Source organism: Rhipicephalus microplus, chromosome 2, assembly GCF_043290135.1.
Source record: "Rhipicephalus microplus isolate Deutch F79 chromosome 2, USDA_Rmic, whole genome shotgun sequence".
NCBI classification, from domain to species: domain Eukaryota; kingdom Metazoa; phylum Arthropoda; class Arachnida; order Ixodida; family Ixodidae; genus Rhipicephalus; species Rhipicephalus microplus.
Genome location: NC_134701.1, coordinates 80946316 through 80967533, shown reverse-complemented (window position 1 = coordinate 80967533; position 21218 = coordinate 80946316). Strand labels below are relative to the sequence as shown.

The 21218-nt window shown below is 45.1% G+C and overlaps 1 non-coding gene across 1 annotated transcript; it reads left to right on the top strand.

Moving 5' to 3' along the window:
• Positions 1-12384: 12384 nt before the first annotated feature.
• On the top strand, positions 12385-12455 carry TRNAG-GCC (transfer RNA glycine (anticodon GCC)). The gene has a single exon. It is a non-coding gene; the product is annotated as a tRNA-Gly (tRNA).
• Positions 12456-21218: the final 8763 nt, after the last annotated feature.

Below are 21218 nucleotides of genomic sequence, written 5' to 3'. Positions count from 1 at the left end.
ATGCCACGCTCATGTTGCGCTCGCGGTCGTTTCGCTAGCATCACATATAGCAAAATTGGTATTACGGCACGTGAATAGATGATGAAGGTATGTGACTGGTGCAAACGTAATAATCATGAGATGCGTGTCATGTAACAACATGAAACGATGCCACGCTCATGGTGCGCTAGTGGCCGTTTTGCTAGCTTCACTTTTACCAAATTTAGCATTACGGAACGTGAATGGTTGACGAAGGTATGATACTGATGCAAACATGAATAACATGAGATGCGTGTCATGTAACATCATGACTACATGCTACGCTCATGATGCGCTCGGGGCCGTCTTGATAGCTTCACTTGTACTAAACTCGGAATTACGTGACGCGAACGAACGACATGGGTAAATGACACATCCAAACATGATAATCACAACAAGCGTGTCATGTAACAACAGGACTACATGCTACACTCATGATGCGCTTGCGAACGTTTCATTAGGTTCACATATGCCGAATTCGGTATTACGTGACGTCTATGGATAACGAAGGTATGTGACTGGTGTAAACATAATAATCATGAGATACGTGTCATGTGAGAACTTGACTACATGCCGCAGTCAAGGCGCCAATACATTTCGACTTGAAGCAATGCGCGTGCTCGCTGACGTTCATTTCGTCGCATCACGCCGGCGTTGCTACGACAGGCGCCGGTCCTGCCATATACTCGCAGGAGCACGCCACGCTGCATTGCTTTTAGGCATGCGCGTTTCAGCACGTTTCGTGTCCTTGAGTCACGAAAAGAGGGAGACGCAGTCTTGTCTGGGTAACGCATCGGTGCGAAATACAGCATGTCGCATTTCGTGCCGTATGTCGTCAGGCCGCGTTGACAGACGCTGGTCGCGCCGGTCGCGGCGGGCGTCAGACTCGCGTTTCGCTGACGTAGCGTCGCTGTACCCAGCACGCGCGCGCCAACGCTTCATTGGAGTATATTGGCCCCTTCATGATGCGCTTGCGGCCGTTTTGCTAACTTCTAATATACCAAACTTGATGTTACGTGACGTGAATGAATGACTAAATACATTACCGGTGCAAATATGATAATCTTGACACGCGTGTCATTCATAAACATGAAAACATATCACGCTCATAGCCTGCTCGCTGCCGTTTCACTAGCTCCGCATATACTAAATTTTGTATCGCGTGACGAGAATCGATGGCGAAAATAAACGACACATCCAAACATGATAATCAAGACATGGAAGTCATGTACGGCAACATTTACCTTCACCTCGTAACATTGTGCTGATTTTAGAGTAACATATCAACCTTCCTCATTCGTGCTTCACATATTACCGAGTCTCACTGTACGTGGGATCTGCCAATGTTTATATTTCCACATGCATTGGTACTTTATTTGTCCTGCAGAAGGGTTCAAAAAGCTGCTCGCCGCATCAAAAGCAAAAGGCTGCCTTGTGATACGACTATGGGCTCAGTCGATTGTTAATCACCTATACTTTTCAGTGCATTGGGGGGAGGTGATGGCGAACTTGCTGTAGCTCTGTGGCTGTCACTACTTAACGACATTCAAAATAAACATCAGATCCACAGCCCTTTGTACTCCGAATGCCAGCATCGCGTGCTCGAGCCTCGGATGTAGATACACCAAAATGCAAAATTTACTGCTATTTATGGTATTTGTTGGGGTGGTTGCGATGTGTGAAACTTATATCTGTAGAATAATTTAAAATAGAACTTACTTATTATTCAGAAGGAAAGAAGTGTTAATTTAGGTGCGCGTTTTGCTTCGTTAGACACAGTGGTGGTGAGAATTAATAGACAATAACAACGGTATATATATAGGGGATTTTATTAAAAGTATTTGATTCTGGGAATCTTAAGAAAGAAAGTGGATGAAGAGATAACTTGCCCCTGGCAGGGACCAAACATGGGACCTTCGAACAACGTGCTTGATGCTCTCAGGCACGTTATTCGAAAGTCGCAGATTTGGCCCCTGCCGGTGACAAGCTACTTTTTTTCCACTTTTCTTTCCTCACTTTTACACTGTGTTTTACTTTTTTAACATCTTCTATATTTTCTTTGCATCATCGTCTGTTAGGTAAAAAACATTTTCTGAGTTTCACGCTTTGAATAGTTTTGCACATGTGCTGTTTTCTTAAATTCATTGCAGGCACGGAAGCTTTTGAGAAGCTGCACCTTCTGCTGACGGCAAAGCGTCTACTCAGTGACAGGCAAATATCACCTCAGCAGCAAACGTACTCTGTGGAGTTGTTCTACGCCGTAATAAACTGCTTTCCTCCAAAGTCTTATGAATTCGACTATTATGGAATCTTTGCTTAGTAAGAATATTTCTGAGCCTGTGTTGATGCTCAACTGGTGCATGTTCAGGTGGCGTTGAATTATTCGATCTCTGCCACAAGGACATTGGCGATAGATGAACCTGTTAATCCAAGAATTCTCAGCCGTTCCAGCAAGCAGCTCAACACGTTAAAATATTTAAAAAAATAACAGCACTTAAATTTTGTAAGGCCACTGATAGCAAACTTCCATATGTTGAGCATATATTTGCTTGCTGAATAATATGCAGCCTGTAAACTAATAGGTATGGAAGTGTTACCGTCCCAGTATTATGCGACGGTTTATTTTTCTGCACCAGTGCATGACAAAGTGACAAAAGTTTGGATGCAACGTGTACTATGTTTGCAGGCTTGCAGAATGGACAGTTTTTTCAGGTAGCAGCGGTCCCCTCCTGTTTTATTGTTTATTCTGCAGGTTGTGTTATCACCTTTGCTTCAGAGAGTAGTGCCCCAACCTGTTTAAGTTTCCCCTGTTCTGTTTATTTTCTCACCACTATTCAAATTACAGCCATAGTAATGACAAATGAACAATGCTTGTAGGTGCTGGGGCACATATATGTATATAATGGTTTTTTCTGCTAAAAAACGTGCTGCGTCAAACTCAGATCGAAGATTTCCTTCTAAATGTAAGTTCAGTTCCAACTATTATTTTATTTTATCTATTTTATGTAGTGTGAATCCTCGTACATACTGTGTACTACAATGTGCTCCTATACCCTTCTTGTAATTTGAAAATCATCATAGTCGTAAGCATGCATGCTTCCACTTTTGTGGGGTTCATGGTTCGTCGCAGGGCTCCCCTTCTCCCTAATGTGTCACTGTACGGGGCCGGCTTCCCCCCCCCCCTCTTATAGGACAATGGGGGGGGGTGCTTTCCATGCTCATGCCTATGCTCATGGTCACAATAAACAAAATGAACAGTGAAAATCTATTTGCAATTCGCCAGATATTAGAAATAAGCGAGAAAACATATTGTACACAACTAGCTATTAGAATAAACATGTCGGTGCATTTATACCTCATGATACTGGAGTAATTCAAGCTTTAAGCTCAAAAATTATTATCATCTCGCAGATTCATTCGTATGACTGTTGGCTTGATAAACATATTACATTCATAATTAATTTGCTCTTCACTAATGTTGGACTGCATGTGTGCAATTTGTGTGCTTCATTGAATGGGAATGCCGACAATTGTCAAGCATCAACGCAGAGTGGGTAGCTCCTGTGGCGGGTAAGGCATCCCTAGGTCAAGAATGGAGAGGCCACAGCCTCCTCAATAAAGATGGACCCTAGCTACGGGGCCTAACATCTAATGTTTCGCATTATTCATCTTGTGGCCATTTTCTCACGACAGTGCTGCAAAAAAAGAGAGAACCTCTGCGAAGTGGACGACGTTAGCGGAAGCGGCTGGGATATGCGCGGTTCCACCGTCGGTGAACCGCGCAAACTCCAGCACTTGTTGCTTATCGCATGTCACTTGTATTTCATAGCTTCACCTCTCTCTGGCCGGCATCTTCTACGTGGTGTCTCCTATGTCTGGGCTGCCTTCGTGCCGCCCTTGCAAACTACTCTGACGCATATACGTGGGTTTGCAGCAAAAAAAGGCTGTGGTATGTTTCGGCTCTCGCAATGTTACAAATTACAAAATTAGATTGGTCCAAAAGTCCGCTTCTCCGACTCACGAAATTCCGGACTTAATGAAATTACTTGCGTGTGGTCATCACTTCGCTACATTACGTTGTAATCCAGCAAAGCGAGGTCATCCTGCCATTCTGCATCAGCAACACGCCATCGCATTGGAGCAACCAGCAAAAAAACAAAAGGCCACCCCTGACAATGCCTCCACGCTCTCCCTTTCTCAGTCTTACCAACGCCCACCCCTTACTTATCCTATGGAGTTCACGTACACCCCCTTTCATGCTACGACATAACTTCAGTGCCCACCACGCACGTGCAAAGGGTCGTTGACCATGCTCTTGAAACCGAAAGATACAAAGGGTTCACAGCATACAAATCGACCAACGCGACTATTGGGCACTTGGTGTCTTTCAATGATGGGCAGAACTTACGCTGTTAACCTCTATACCGCTGTCAAAAGATTGGCAGCTACCTGTGCAGTGCTACTTTGCATCGGATCCTAATATACAAAATTGTGTTGCCTAAAGCGTTGACCCGGAAGACTCTCCTGAGATAATATGTCGCAAATTGTACTCCATGGCACACAGGGTTCTGACGGCTTCATTCATGGCCTCAATGTGCTTCATGTGATTCGCCACATTGCATCGAAACCAGCTGAATCTCGCACAGACGCAGCTCGATGGCTCGAGCGCACAGTTCTGCAGCCAAGGTGCAATTTTAAGTGTTAGCTTTGGCACAGCAGTGACAGGTCGAGACTATTAGCCATGAAATGATGCGCATAATAACAGCATAACCCCTCATCACTCCCATACCATCTTTACAGGAGAATGCCAGTTAAACATAGTCTAAGAGGTTATTTCTCAAAGAAAAAAAGCTCGTGAACTCAAAGAGCAAATTTTCACGTTTGTTACTGCGTTCCATGCTCACTTTCAACACGGTTCTCGTATTGACAATGAGTCCGAGCCTATGCCCCTCTGGGAATTCACCGCCATCACATCTAACAAGACAACAAAGTTACGGCGCACCCGTAAATCGGCTACCATTGACGAAAGCTCCATCATCGAAGCGTCATGCACTAATACCTGCAAAGTATATACACATGCTGCTATCTCAAAAGACGGCGGAAGGTCATCACTGCCGAGTACTACGCATAATTTTGTCAATGGTCACCAGCGTTATCTATTTACGGAAGCCAGTCTTCTTGGGATGAAACTTCAAGCCGCGGAGAAAGAAGAATTCTTGCTGCGTGCTTCAAGCCATTCATGACGCAGTCCAAGATGCCTTTCTAAGCTCCTGCAATTAGGCAAATTGGCGTATACACTGATTCTTAGGAGCTAGTCAGGAGCTCAAGAAAGTTCACATGACGACGAAAATGTGCAAAGCGATTCATAAGATGAACTACGATACAGCTATTTGCATCCAGATATATTGTATTCGATGCCATGCTGCGAAACCACACCACATCGCTGCAGATCAGCAGGCACACTGCCCTTCATATATAGACCTTCTAGCAGCTCTCCTTCTACCTTAGCCCCTAGATATACTCTCTACCCGTAAAATGTTATCCAGCCGGATACACGAGCTCTTATCCCACCGTTTGTGTGCTCTCTCGACCCTCACCTTGCTCGGGTGAAGGATGTCGTGCTTAGAGGCGTTGGTCAAGGAACTGGTCGTATTTAATAGTCAATGATACCTGTCCGTATTGTACCACTCCAGTGATGCAAGCAGGTGAATACCACTTCATATGGACATGTCAAGGGCTGCAGCCTAAACGCCCCCGTCACCTCAGTCAAGCTGGTCATCGCTACAGCGACACAGCCAGTTACAACCGCTAAATACATGACAAAACATCACGCAAAACACAGCTTCACCTCCTACAAAACACCGGCCCAATGGCGCAACTTTTATACACATGCACGCAAAAAAAACTGGTATACCTTAAACAAGTCTATGTCACAATAAAAAAAAATCTGTGAAGTGATGTGGCGCCCCAGCTTTTCCGAAGACTTCACCGTGAAAGGCACTATCGCAAGTTTACACTGTTCGGGGCGATGTGGCGCTCGAAAGCTGATGGCACAAAGTAAAAAAGAAATCACTGAGTGACCCTGTGCATTCGTTGCTGAAAAACGAGGTATATAAAAAAATATGCATATACGCAACGCATGTGCTGAGACCACTCATTGAAGTGCTTTCAAACCACAGTTTAATAATAAGAAAGACATTGCCGCAGTTTAACATCTCGAAACCATATTATGTTCATGGGGCATACGCTGTGACTATGAAATTATTAATAATGCTGTTTGTGATCATCTTGTAGCGGCGAGAGAAGGAGAGACGTGAGATGACGTCGAAGGCGGCCGATGGGGCCGTGCCGATCTCGCCACTTTATTGCAGGCCTGAAGCGGAGCCACGTCGGCTACCAGCGTCCGCCACGCCAGGCGTGTCAGCTCGTTCTAATCCTCGCGCAGCTCGAGCTCGCGCCAGCTGCGCGAGAGACGCGGCGCGGTGATGGAAAAAATGACGATGGTGATGATGGCACTACAGGGCTCCCCCCCTAGCGCTTTGCGCGATTTGAACGCAGATGAAAAAAAGAAAGAGGGCGACAAATGCTATGTACATGAACGGCAGTCCATAAAGGGTTCCTTTGGCAAGTCCAGTTTGTCAACGTGTAGTGACCATCGGGAACCAGTGGGTCTCTGGTGGGCGACACTGAGAGTTACGCAGTGGACGAAGAAGTAAGCGCTCGATGGAAAGAAATCCGTAATGACGGATGGCTCGGTCACAGGGGTCTTCAATCGTGGAAAGCACCTCTGGAATTTTGAGGTCTCGCGCCACTTGTGATGCGTTTCTGTAGGCGAAAGAGAGGCCGTACTCAGTGACGCTGTGAAGCGACGCGTGACTGAGAACGTGCTCAACTGGTGCACTAAAGTGCGGGCTGTAAAGCGTGTCAAACGGGCCCGTGTCGTAGAGGCCGTCGTAGAAGGTGTAGTCACACACGCCGTCCGCAGGCAGCGGCTGCGACTCATTCGTCGCCGTGCCGAATACGCGGACCACGGGAAATGGCGTCATGGGAGGCTGTGCAGGAAAGACGTGTTCAGTTGTCGCCTCAGTCACTGTCGAGGTATTCGACGCTGGTGGACTGGTGGCAGTGCTTGTTCCCATGCTTTCAGTTGGCTCCACAGTGGTTGTAGTTAGGTCGGTTGACTTGACAGACGTCATAGACAGTTCAGTTGGCTGGTCAGACGTCGTAGGCAGCTCAGTTGGCTTGACAGGGGTCGGAGACAGTTCAGTTGGCTCGACAGATGTCGTAGATAGTTCAGTTGGCTCGACAGATGTCGTAGATAGTTCAGTTGGCTCGACAGATGGTGTAGGCAGTTCGTACGCGGGACACGCGTCGCTAGTGGCCAGACGAGAGGAAGTCGGGAGGTCAATAACGGGTGAAAGGTCACCTGTGCCAGGCTCCGGGGCGGGCGGCAAGGTGGCCGTCATGGAGTCTGGTGGGGCCACGGTTGGTAACACACGTTGCGACGCAGTGACAACCCCAAAGTCGTGGGCCCCTGGAAGCGGTTGGTACGTGAGGCCATTGCGGGTGAGCATTGAGGGCAGGCTCTGGCTCCGCGAAGGCACGGCGCTGGGGCCCGTCGTAGACCACGAAACAGAGACAGGGACAGGGGTGGGGAGCGGGGACGCCGAGTTTGGTCGGCTGCTGGCCGGGTAGGTGCGAGTGGAATGTGGCGAGGCACCCCGCAGGCCATTGCTGGCACCAGTGGCAGGTGGCGTAGCGGCAGGGGGCACCGTCGAGGAGCTGACCAGGAGCTGCGGCGAGGAGGAGGCCGAGACGTCTGAGCTGGTGGTCGCGGAAACGGCGAGGGCCACGGTGTCGCGTGCGGTCGCTTTCGTGGAAAACGTGCAGGTGGCAGGCACGTGTGATGAAGCTCTGCACGAGGGCTCTGAGGGAATGTACCTCTCGGAGGGAAGGTCAGTCGCAGTAGGGGAGTCTTCTACCTCGCGGTCGTGATCAGGTGCAGGAATGGATGTTTCTGCGACCGGATCAGGTGTAGAAGTAGTCGAAGCCGGGGTACCGAGGTAGCGGTCAATGGAGGGCTGCGGACCGGTTCGTACCTTGCTCTGCGACGCCGGGGAAACCTGCCTGGTGCGGGTAAACGGAAGCGGACGGTATGTGTTGCCGCTGCGGGTGAGCACCGCAGTGCAGAGGGAATCGTAAGGCTGCGGGCTGGTGCTTGAAGTGGCAGCGAGATGGCGCAACTCTACCGGTAGGGCGTCGAGAAGAATGGCGTGCATCAGCAGCTGGTCCGTGATGCCATTCACCGCAAGAACGGCGTCGAGCTGCATAAACCATACCTTGGGGTAGGTCGATTGGAACGGCGGCACTGGCGGGCAGAGTTGCGGGAACATGGCAGCGGGCCGTTCGGCGAAGGGCGTGTTCTCCGGGTCACCAATGTAGCGGCGAGAGAAGGAGAGACGTGAGATGACGTCGAAGGCGGCCGATGGGGCCGTGCCGATCTCGCCACTTTATTGCAGGCCTGAAGCGGAGCCACGTCGGCTACCAGCGTCCGCCACGCCAGGCGTGTCAGCTCGTTCTAATCCTCGCGCAGCTCGAGCTCGCGCCAGCTGCGCGAGAGACGCGGCGCGGTGATGGAAAAAATGACGATGGTGATGATGGCACTACAATCTCAGTGTAAGGACCTAGAATTGTGCCTTTATTTTTCATACTATATGGTGTAATCTCCCGCAATGCATGTTTTTTTTTTTTTGCAGTCACAACATTTATTTTGTTTTGCGAGTCCACCTCGGTGGAACAGTGGCTGCGGTGATCAGCTGCTGACTGAAAAGTCCTGGGTTCAATCCCGGCATTCCGATGCTGGCAAAATAGTACAGGCCAGTGTACTGTGTGATGCCAGTGTAGGTTAAAGAACACCAGAGGGCAAAAATTTCCGGAATCCTCCAGTGGACTACGGCGTCTCTCATAATCATATCGCGGTTTCGGGACGTAAAAAAACCAGATAATATTATTTGGCTCTGCGTGTTTTCGTAAACATGCAGCAGATTGAAGCTTGCAAGCTTATTCAACAAGATAGTCGGAGCGAAGGAGATTTATGAAGTTGGTCAAGAAGAGTTTTGCGGTGAGAATGTTCGAGCAGAGGAATAGTTAAAGGGGGTCGTGAAACGTTCGCTCTAAAGGGATAATGCGAAGCCACCGGCGTCCACACGCACTAACTAGGTGACGTCATCATAAGTAATTCTTTGCCTATCGAGGAACGCGGAACTTTTCGGTACTTGAGTGCTTGCAACTGGGACACTCGTCAGCGTCTTCGTCATACGCAATCAGCGCTAACTTGAACTCTGACGTCATATTAAGCAGCGTCTTTGTGGAACGCGGATCGCATATGGCAGACGCCGATGAGTGCCTAGTGCGCGTGCTTGGTATGCCTTAAATTTCCGCGTTCCTTGATAGGCAAATCTTCTATGCAGGTCCACTCGGGCTGATGATACCGTTAGCACATGTGACTGCCGATGGTGCCGCAGTGTCGTTGTAAAGCGACCGTTTGACAAACCCTTTAAGTACTGCACCCCTGCATCAAAATTTTAGTTTGTACTACTTGCGTAACACTGCGGCACGCTTCTTGTAGAGGTAGGCTATAAATATGCCCTATTTTACAAAAATACGAGCATCATGAAGGAGAAAAAATTAAGGACTGAACAAAAAATTTTTCTTCCTTGACGGTACACGTCTTTTTGTGTTTCAGTAAACATGTACCAATTAGCGCAACAAAAAGTTCTATCAAGAATCGGCACTTCACGTAGCACACAAAATAAACAGCTCAGAGATGGCGGTAACTGGGAATGCCCTAGTAAGATCAGGTGTCCTGTGTAATGTAGGACACCTCCAATATTTCTTAACTTATTTCGTCGCGGTTACTAAAATATCCTTCAAAGACACGAGATCACATGCATGTACAACTCTATGATGAGCTACGTTGCCATATCCGACCTCTCAAATGTCGAACAAATTCGCGGTAAATGTATACATAGTAGTGTCATACGAACCAATGGGAAACATTTACACGGTATTCTCAAGATGAAAGTGCACGTGCCCATCTCGAGAATGCAACCTAACGTACAAGTATAGTAGCTGTATACAAATCTATACGCATCTTGATCCTCGTTTCTAGCCTCAGAACATTTCGCCGCAAAACCAGGATACTTATGTTGTTCCCGTATATACTAGCAAACGATAGCGCTTGCATCTGATCGTTGTACTCAAAAAGACTCCTTCCACAAGACGTGAAAGGCAACTCAAGCTTCCAGAATACTCTAGCAAAACCAAGAAACGAGCAAACAAAAGAAAAATGCAAGTACCAATGTCACCTTTCAATGGCGTCTGCTTGGCTCATATAACGCTTCATGCATAGCTAAAAGCATACCACGTTATGCTCCAAGGGTGCCAGAACCCCGACGTAGAAGTAAAGGTATACTTTGATGCAACGTGGTGAAAATAGAAACAACGCTTTCGAATACTTGACCTATAGCGTGTAAGGGCTTAAATTTCGGTGATAAATACAAAAGTCAATTATTTACGTTAATTTCCTAATCTCGCAACGAACCGATCATCGCAAGTTTAAGCATAAATCATAAGCTTATTCTTTACGTGTCCCTCAGTGAAAATGTTTGTTTCAAGTTGATAAAAAATCAGTCAGTAGTAAGAGAGGACTTGAACATAGCAATCAGGGATGCAGAGTATACGAAAGCAATAAAACGAAACTGTTGAATTTTTGATTGGTGCGTATATTAAAAACAAAATGTGTGTTCTATTGGCGCGTATGTAGTTTTCATGTTACGAGCTGGAAAATTTAACCGGAACAGAGGCGCACTCACTAATGCCACATTGTTGACACAAATGTTGTTTCACAAAAGGCCAGATAATTTTTAAAATGTGATGAAAACCAGAATGTTATAAGTTGTGCATTGCGCTTGACGGAATTCCACTGGTACTCAGAGTGGGCGAAAATACTCTACACAAACCGTGTTGAAAGGGCGACACAGTACGGTAGCTCGATATTGTTCTTGAATAATCAATCAAACTGTTATGCGCGGCGGAAGAATAGAGCGTCTCCCCTGCTGCCAACGGGGAAGCCAGTTTTCGCAAGCGAGGACTCTCGTGCCTGCTGACCTATATTAAGCCGGTCCAGCTGGCACGGGTCCATACTGTCCGGACGCCCTACCGTCAGCGTCGGTGGTTCAGTGGTACTGCATGCAACTGGTTTTTTGTGTCAAAGCTGTGGTATGTGATGCAAGTGCTGTACTGTTCCCGGGTCAATGTGCAAAAATTACATCGGGTGTTTGCAGTATTTGTGTGGGGTTCTAACTGGGAAAGGTGCAGTCGCACGAATTTGTTTAGACGGGTGAAGTGTGGAGGCCTTGGGCTAGGACATCTGTTTATCAAGCAGTTAGTAAATAGGTTTTTCTTTTTTCGCGAGACAAGAGATCCTTTCCTACTAACAGTGTGTCAAACAAGACTAAGTAGACTGTTGCCCGAGTTTGTTGTGAGCACTCATGTTACCACAGGGGCTGTGCAAGGATACATGAAGGAAGTTGTGGCCAGCGTGCGGTTTTTGTGTGTTCGGTTTTCAACTGACTACCTGTGGTCTGTTGGAAAGAAAAAACTGTACAAAGATTTATGTGACACGATGCTCCCCATCCCATTGTACAGAGCGCTATATACAGCACGCAAGGGCCAGAATGTACTTAAACGAGTTAAAAAAAATGCCAGCAGCTCCAAGTGCGAAAACGTTCTTTTTCAAATTACACACAGGAACACTTCCTGTAAGAACCTTCCTAGAGGAGCGTGGGTTTTATATGCCTTGGGGGTCTCACTGTCTGATCTGTAAGAAACCGGAAACTATTGACCATGTTTTTTCTGCACTGTTGGGAAGGAGTTTATTTTTGGGACGTATTACAAAGGACAATCAAAAAAGAGTTCCCATTAGATCCTCATGGGATCAGGTATTTGGATATAGAGAATGATGATGGATTACCTTTCGATTTTATTATGATGACTGCCTTGCACAGTATATGGCGCTCTAGAATGGCTGGATTTCATTGTGACCCAGACAGAAGACCAGCAAGAGAGTATTTTAAAGAAAGCATCTCAAGATTACTCGAGGTAGTAAGAACAGATGAATGTGTACCTTTGTGGGTAGAAAGGGTAGAAGCCCTACTGACCATGAAGGAATTCTAGAACGTGATGTGTTATAGTAATGCTTGACGGGCTTAGTTATTTTCCAGTTTTTTGTATTGCTCAATGTGAATTGTAATATAGTAAGCGTAGCAACCCGCATGTGAAGTTTACCGGAAATAAAGAAAAAAAAAGTCGGTGGTTCAGTGGTAGAATACTCGCCTGCCACGCGGGTGGCCCGGGTTTGATTCCCGGCCGACGCAAGGTTCTATTTATGTTTTGCTACCGAGATTGTTTATGTGACATGTGTGTGCAACGGCATGTTTATCTGACTAGTTTTTGCCAAGTCTAGAAAAATTTAAGCAGTAAGAATATAAACTATACTTCGAAACTTGCAATCTCAAAAAAAAAGCGTGCGGCCTATAAATATTTTTAGGCTTCATTTTTCTTTATAGCAATAATGTTCCTTGATGCTTCATGTGCAGTGTCATTCTAGTTTTTTTTTAATTGCCAAGTTTTTTTAAACAAAAATAATATGACAGTGAGGGCATTGGCGTCATTTCAGAGGAACTCCTCGTCGAGGTGAAAATATCTTGCCGTTGCTCAACCTAAACTGAAATGACTAATGAACTCTAATTGTTTATTAGCTTTTTTCGCTAACCTGAGTGCGAGAGAAGAGATTGGGGGGCTCGTTTATTCGGAGTGACGCTCCTTAGGTTCTCATCATGTCTGTTCACGTTGTTGTCGTAGCTTCTCGTTGGACCGAAAAACAAGTGTTCCATACCAATGTTGTACACGTTTTTCATGCTTTTTTCGTTTTAGATTGAGTTCCCATTAAAAGTTCTCTAAATGCAAAAGGAACTCGCTGCAGTTACATTTCAAAATCTGAACATGTGGTGACATTAACGTCACATTTGAATTTTCGATCAAAATATAGTGCTGGGTAATCTCGGGGCCAGATAATGTCAGAAACGTATTGAGCGCTACGTATATTTTGCGAATTTAACATAGATAGCGGCAGGTTATATGTAGATAAAAGGAGTGTAAAAAATGATCTCAGACCAAGTTTTAGGGGCCAACGATAATACTAAGAATATTATAGCTTCAATTTTCATCCACATCATCATCAGCCTGACTACAAACACTGCAGGACAAAGGCATCTCGCATTATCCGCCAATCAACTCCGTCTTGTGATTATCGTTGCAACGCTATCTCTGCGAACCATTTAATCTCATTGGCACACCGAACTCTCTGTCCCCCCTTCGTGCGTTTGACTTTTCTGGAAATCCAGTCAGTTACCCTCAATGATCAGCGGTTATCCAGCTTACGGGCTACGTGCCCGGGCCATGTTCATCTTTTCTTCTTGATTTCTACTATGATATCCTTAAACACCGCTTGTTGCCTGACCCCCTCTCCTCTTTGCTCGTCTCTTAGGGTTACACCCATCATTTTCCTTTCCGTCGCTCGCTGCGTCGTCCTCAATATAAGCTGAAACCTCTTTGTAAGCCTTCAGGTTTCTGCTCCTTAGGTAAGTACCGCAAGTTGCAGCTGTTATGTGCCTTCGTCTTGAGGGCTAGTGACACATTACCATTCATGATTCATAAATAGGTGCCGAATGTACTCCTCACCTTCTTTATTCTGGTTATTTCACTTTCATGGTTCGGCTCCGCGGTTGATTCCTGTCTTAAGTAGACATATTTGTTTACGATTTCCGGCGTCTCTCCACCTTTCGCGAAGGGTTGTTTTCCACCGAGACTTTCCACATTACTTTTTGTGCGTAATAATTTTCAGACCTACTCGTTTGCTTTCCGTGTCTAGTTCCGTAATCGTGAGCTTTATATCTTCCCCTCAGTTGCTCACCAGGCAATGTCATCAGCGAATCGCAGGCTACTAAGATATCTTTCCATTACCTTTTATTTCAAACTGTTCCTAATCTAGGGCCCTTTAGACAAGCAAGACAAGATCTTTAGTGCTTGTTTATTACAACTGCAACACATATTGCAGTTTTTACATTAGCCTTAATATGCGCAGACAGAATACTGTACTTCAAATATAACACACTAGTGTTAGGGAGCTTGTATCGCTGAAATGGTGGTGTCGGCATCGGCATTATCCGTTGTGTGCGAAAAAATAGGATTGCCAATAAGTGAAAATTCGAGATAAATACAAATAAATGAATAATAAAAAGCAGTCAGAGTGCTAATTGTACCCAATCATTTTTGTAGCGAACAGCTGGCACTTTACCAAACACTCGGGTATTTGCTTGAAACTGCTACGGGAAAAAAAAAACGCTAGACCTGAGCGGAAGGCGCAGCATAGTCACAGCGAAAGCTAGAACAGTGGCCTTCCAGAGCCTTTTTGAAACACTTATTTGGTAACTACTGCAAGCGCACTTGCTTGATACCCACTAAGTAATTATTCGAAAATTTATTTGGGTAGTAGGCAGGCCTTCGCTATGCTATTTTTTGTTATTCTGAGAAGCGTGGTATTTGCTAAATACTTGCAAGGACTTTTGTGCCAATCGTTCATAAAGTGGCTGACTACGATGAGGAATAATGGCTGAAGTAGGTATGCGGCACAGTTAATAGGGGAACAAAAAAAGCTTTTGAGATGGTTAGAAGCATTGGATGGCCCACGCGTTACGCTATTCGCATTATGCGAAGACTGGTTGTTTTTTTTTGCTGCTATAAAACGCTTTATAAGTCGTATTAACACGATTCCTTTCCCGACATGAAACCTATTTAGGGCAAGTTTCACAACAAGTCACAAGCACATGCAATAAAGAAAAAAATGTTTCAGGTCAGTGGTAGAACACTGGACTGGCACCCAGCGGACCCGAGTTTGAGCCCTGTGTCATTGGCCCTATAGGTGAAGCCTGCGTAAGGCAAGTTAGACAACAAGTTACAAGCACCAGCGGACCCGGGTTGAAGACCCAGTGTGTCGGGTGTTGGTTTCTTTTTCTAATTTCACGCGATGTGGTTACGGACACTGGCGGCAGTGGCGGACAACTGCGTAACCCGAGTTGTGATCTCATAACAGCTTTTGTTTTAACAGATGTACAAATATTATGTAATTAGATGAGTCTCTTGACGCATATTGTGGCGTGGCAGGAGCGAACAATCACGTCAGGCGTCACCACATAAGAATTGCGCAATGAGTGGGTGTTTTCAAGGCCCACCCATTACAAAGTTCTGAGACAACGTCAGCCCCTTCGTGCGTTCGCGTTTGCCAAATCGACGCATAGCGGACTCTTCCCTACTTTGCAAAAGGAAGAAATATGCCATAGTGGGCACTTCGCAACTGTATTTGCAGTAGGCATTCTAAAACAGTTTGAAACGGCTAGTGTTGCGCATGCTAAAGCTTCTTTTTTTTGGCACAGTGCGAACATTTGCCGAGAACCGATGTCATGCTAGCGACTGATGAGGCGACACACATGGACCCTGAATATATTACCGCGTTTTACTCTTGAAGGCGAAGCTCAAGCGTCATATAAGTTTTCTTCAAGTATAAATTGCCACAGATGCAACAAAACAAAATTTTCACGCTGAGAAAGCCACACCGAACGCAACAATACGCAGGAGATTAATTAGTGCTGATTCAAAATTGTGGTGTGAGAATACGGTTACGTAAAATGAGATGAGACGTGTACTGACACCAGTCAAGACGGAGCACAGCACGAACAGCGGACGAACCAGTCCTCTTCGTCGTCTTCTGTACGCAAAATGGTTCAACCTGCATGCGCTATCTATATACGTTGCATTACCCCCGGCTGTAAAGTGCCAGCTTGGTGCACACTTTACGTGGTCTTCAGAAGGTGGTCAGTATGGTTTCAACCTCACTGTGGTTGTTTGCAGACAGGTTAGGCTCGTAGACTGAACGACCTCGTATGTAACGTCCGTGGCCCGTCGTATGTATGGTAAGGTCCTGAGACAATAGCTTCTCCGAAAATCCAACACGACCAGTTGGGTACCACAAAAAACTAGCGGACAACGCGGGACAGAACGTCGACATGCTCTCTGTCGTATAGAGCCTTCTGGTTTGCTTGTGAAGCCAATAGCCTTAAGCGGGCGATCTGACGTGCGTGGTTGGCACTAGTGGTAGCATCACGTGCGTATTCGCTCGACAAAGTTGTAGTAGTCGGTAGTAGGGTGTCCAATGGTAAAGTTGGAATACGGCCATAAAGCATATAGAAAGCTGAATAACATTTGGTATTATGACGAGATGAATTATAGGCGAACATCACGTGAGGTAGCACTAGACCCCAGTTATAGTTGTCACAAGAGACATACATCGAGAGCATGTCCGGGAGGGTGATATTTAGGCGTTTGGTGAGGCCATTTGTTTGATAATGGTACGAAGTGGTACACTTGTGCTGCGTTAAGGAAGAGCGCTGAAGATTGTCTAGTACGAGTGACTAAAATGCACGGCAACAATCTGTGAGTGATTGGCGAAGAGCGCAACGGTGTACGATTGCGTCGTGGAGCAAGAAGTCGGCAACGTCAGTAGCAGTGCTTGCAGCAAACCTGGTTGCATGGTCTATTGCAATGGCGACCCACTTGTTCTAAAGTTTGATTCATAAACTGGTCCGAGAAGGTCTACACCAAATTGGATGAAAAGTTTGGTAGGGATGGAGATCGAGTGGAGGGGTCCAGCAGGAGTACGGCAGGTTGCTTCCGACGTTGGTATACCCGCAGGAGGCTACGTAACGTCGAACAGACAGGGTGAGACCACGCCAAAATAAACGGCGCCGGACGCGGTGTACGCGCGAGATATGCCCAAGTGGCTGGCAGTTGGTTCATCGTGAAGCTCAAGCAGGACCGTTTAACGCGGATGTTTAGGCACGACGAGAAGTAGCTCCGGGCCATCTGGCTTGAGGCTACGACAGTACAGCGGGCCATTTAGGGGGACGAACATGCGGAGTGATGCGTCGTTGGTGTCAGATTAAAGACGATCAATGAGTCACTGCACAGGAGCATCGCGAAGCTGCTCGTCACCAATCTGAAGAGACATAGACATGACGCTGGGGCTAGGCTTGGTGACAAATCCATCTGGTTGATCTACAGGGTAGCGGTACAAACAATCGACGTCGATATGGAGGCGTCACTGCTGAAAACGCAATACCCAGTGAAAAAATTCTCCAGTAGGGTCCTTCAGTGAATTAAGAAAGTCGACATTGGGTGTGACGACAAGGAACTAGTGGCCATACAAGTAAGGACAGAACTTCAAAACCGTACAGACAAGGACAAGGCATTTCTGTTTCGTTATAGTAGTTACGCTCTCACTTCTAAAGCGAAGTTACACAATCTTCGAAGTTGCATGATCTATCCGTTCCCCGCTGAGTTTGAGCCAAAACTGCGTTGATGCCGTGACCACTTGCGCGTCGGCGTGCACTTGTGTCGGAGCATTTCGGTTAAAATGTACACGTACCTTTATAAAATAGTCTCCAAAATGCAAGTCAGTTCCTTGTTCGCACTTAGCAAGGGTTCCATCTCAATGTTGATATACGACAGATAAGCTTTGTTTTGTCGTTAGAATTTCATTCGCAATGTTGAACAGTCATTTCATCAAGCGCTTGAGGGATCTGCCGTGTTGTACACGATTATTAACAAAGTCGATCGAGATATTAAGTGTGAGGGCAGGCTCAGCGGTTGCCGCAAGAATGTATCGCTGGACGTACATCTATTGCTTGTTGCATGACAGTCCTTATCGGCGTGGTGGCTGTTGAAATGAATGACGATAAAAATTATACACTGACAACCACGCAAATATCTGGCGTGTTAAATAGATGCCTTGCAAAACGCAACCGTCACAGTCACTGCAGATGCCACTGTCGCATCCGCTTTTAATACGTTTCGGTTCTTTTCCTTTCCACCCAGGCACCCGGGTGTGAAAAGACAGTTTTGCTTGTAGCTGCCAGCGGCATACACGAGATACTGAAGGGCCGATTGAGCTATGAAGCAGCTATAGTTCACGCGCCGAAAAAAACACTCCCGGGAACTAGGCTAAAACTGTGCACGCATGCACGAAAAAAAAAACATATATAAACGTCTGAAGCGCACACTGCACGTGGCAAGGAGGCTCACGTACAAGCGACAAATTACAAGGTGTAGCTTTGCCACTTACGTTGGGGCCCAAGACCGTTCATGCGCAATGGGAAGTCTCTGCAAAGTATTGCGGTGGTTAGCAGATCACTGCTTTATTCTATTTCTGTGCCTCAAGCGTTGTGATTCGTTCGCCTATCTTATGCGCAATTAGCCCGTTTCACGACGATCATTCACACCTTTAGAATACATCACGAAACCACACGCAGGTGCCTCAAAAATGCCGACAAGGTCACATGATTGCGTTGCTGAACATCCAGAATACGCACGCACGCCCAAATGCGCAAAGAAACACACACACACACACACACACACACACGTTCAAACGCTATGATTAGGCATACTACTCGGCCTGGTCAAAGGATTCACGTACCTCCAAAATTTGTCTGGGGATTCTTTCAGAAATTGTTTCAACGTTGAGTTATAAAACTTATTTCTAGAAGTATTCACACTTTGCCGGAGGCTTTTAGTTAGAACCTGGATGTTCTTCTTTTTTTGAATGCTTGGATTGACAGAGCACGCCTGTCGCTTGCGTTTAAGCTTTCTTTTAGCGTGTATTATATCGCGCGTAATCCAAGGATAGCGTTTTCTAACATTTTTACGACGTTTGGGAATGAATTGTTGGATGCAAAACATTATCGTAGAATGAAAAAACCGCCACAGTTCTTCTGCTGAACGAGATGTTCGGTACATTTCCAGAAATGAATAATATGACTGCTCCAGATGTTCTAGTATGGCTAAGTCGTTCGCGACACTAAAATTTGGTATCATAAGTTTTTGATCATCGTGCATGACATTGACATACAGATCTAAAGAAAATAAAACCATTTTATGATCAGAAAGATTATTATTATTATTATTATTATTATTATTATTATTATTATTATTATTATTATTATTATTATTATTATTATTATTATTATTATTATTATTATTATTATTATTATTATTATACTTTCGCTACCAACGAAGTCGCGGTGAGCTCCAATTTTTACAAACTATTTCACGGTATGATATCCTGGGCTTTTCTTCTGAGATGCGCATGTTTTCGAATTCAGCGGAAATTGACGAGAGAGAATCCACTATTTCATTTACCTGCCAACTTCTTTCAACACTCTACCATTCACAAAATACAAAGCCTATATAATGTTAACTTTCAAGATCTTGAAGTTTTTCACAGTCCACTGCCATTCGTTTTGTCTAAGCTTTGCGCTTTCTTAAGATGCTTTTTTTAATGCACAGATTCTTCCTTTTTTTGTTTTTCAGCAAGCCTTCCACATAGTTGTATATATTCGTCTTTAGTTTTCACTACCACTCCACAATTTTCGTCTTGTCTTCTATTCATCCCGTTTTGAGCTGATTTATTTTTGTCTCAACGTGTTTGCTCTTTTATTTCACTTTTTTTAAATGTTCTACGTTCTCTGTTCAGTGTATTGTTTATGTTTATTGTTTTATTTTTTGTGCCTGCATTAAGACATCACGACTGTTCCAGGACATGTTAAATAAATAAGTGATTGATTGATTTATTATTCCTAATTGATCTATAACAATTCCATTATAGCATATTATCTTTCTTCGAATGATTTGATAACAATAATCATTGTCAAAATACCTCAAAGACCAAAATTATGAGTGTATCTCGCAAAACGTCTATCGTGTCAATTCCATTCAAGCTCTGTCGATGTCATGCGCTTATATTGGGTATATGAATTCAGTTATTTTGATGTTCTTTTCGGCAGCATGCTAAAGTTTTCTGCTCACACTTAACGTGCTGCTATGCGTGGCCTTCGTTCTCTCGGCTTCCTTTCTATATTCTCTCGAGAATTCAGCTCGCCTATAGCTTTCCACAAATTGTACACCGCCATATGTCTTCCTCAACCTGAATATGCATGGGTAATCTGGAGTGGAATTGCTTAATATGGCAGTGACGCTATTGAGCGAGTTCAGAAATATCAATGAGAATTCACAATCATCGTATGAGCATTTGCAAATGACTCTGGATCTCATTGCAGCACAGCTAGATTATTATCATTGTCATCGCTTCACTGCCGAAGAAATCGCGCTGACCTATTATTTCGTTACAAACTAGTTCACTGTATTGTATATCCTGCCGTTCACTTCTGAGTTGTGTACATTATTGAATTTCGCGTAAGTTCACCAAAGGCAATTGACCATTTCATGTACCTGCACACTTCTTTCAACACTCTACTGTTCACAGAATACAAAGTCTCGGTAATGTTGTCTTCTATGATCTTGTTGTTTTTCACAATCCACTATCAATGTTTTTATCTCAGCTCTACGCTGTCTTGGCATAGTTTTTCACAATGCACACATTATTCCCTTTTCCGTCTTTCAGGAAGGATTCTACGCAGTTGTGCATATTCCCTTTTATTTTTCACTTTCTTTCTATGATTCTCGTCTTGTCTTTTTATTCTTCCCATTTCGCGCTTACCAGTGCTCACACTTATCCCACGGTGGCGAGAACTGTACGCCTTGAGCTTTCACTTCGACGATTCTGTTCTAGTTCCCGGGTGCACAAAGGTGGCTGCCCTCTGGACAGTGTCCGTTTGCGAAAAGGGCACGCTTCTCATACACATTGAAGTAACAACTAGAGACACTTATTCGCCTTCATTTATGCCCGGGAGTACGTTTCCTGCGTAATTTGTGTGCTATCAACGCGGGGCACGTTTCGATCTACTTTCCATTCTTCGTCTGACGTACGTTCCAATTTGTTGCTATCACATTCATTGCTTCACCTTTGCGGCAAAGCTGTGACTTTTCACGTGCGCCGGCACTAGGACATCAAGGCTGTTCTAGGGCACGTTAATTGAAATATTGAATAATATTTTTAATATTATCATTATTATTATTTTGTTTATAATGTAATATTGTTCTAAATATAATATTAACCATAATTACTCGAA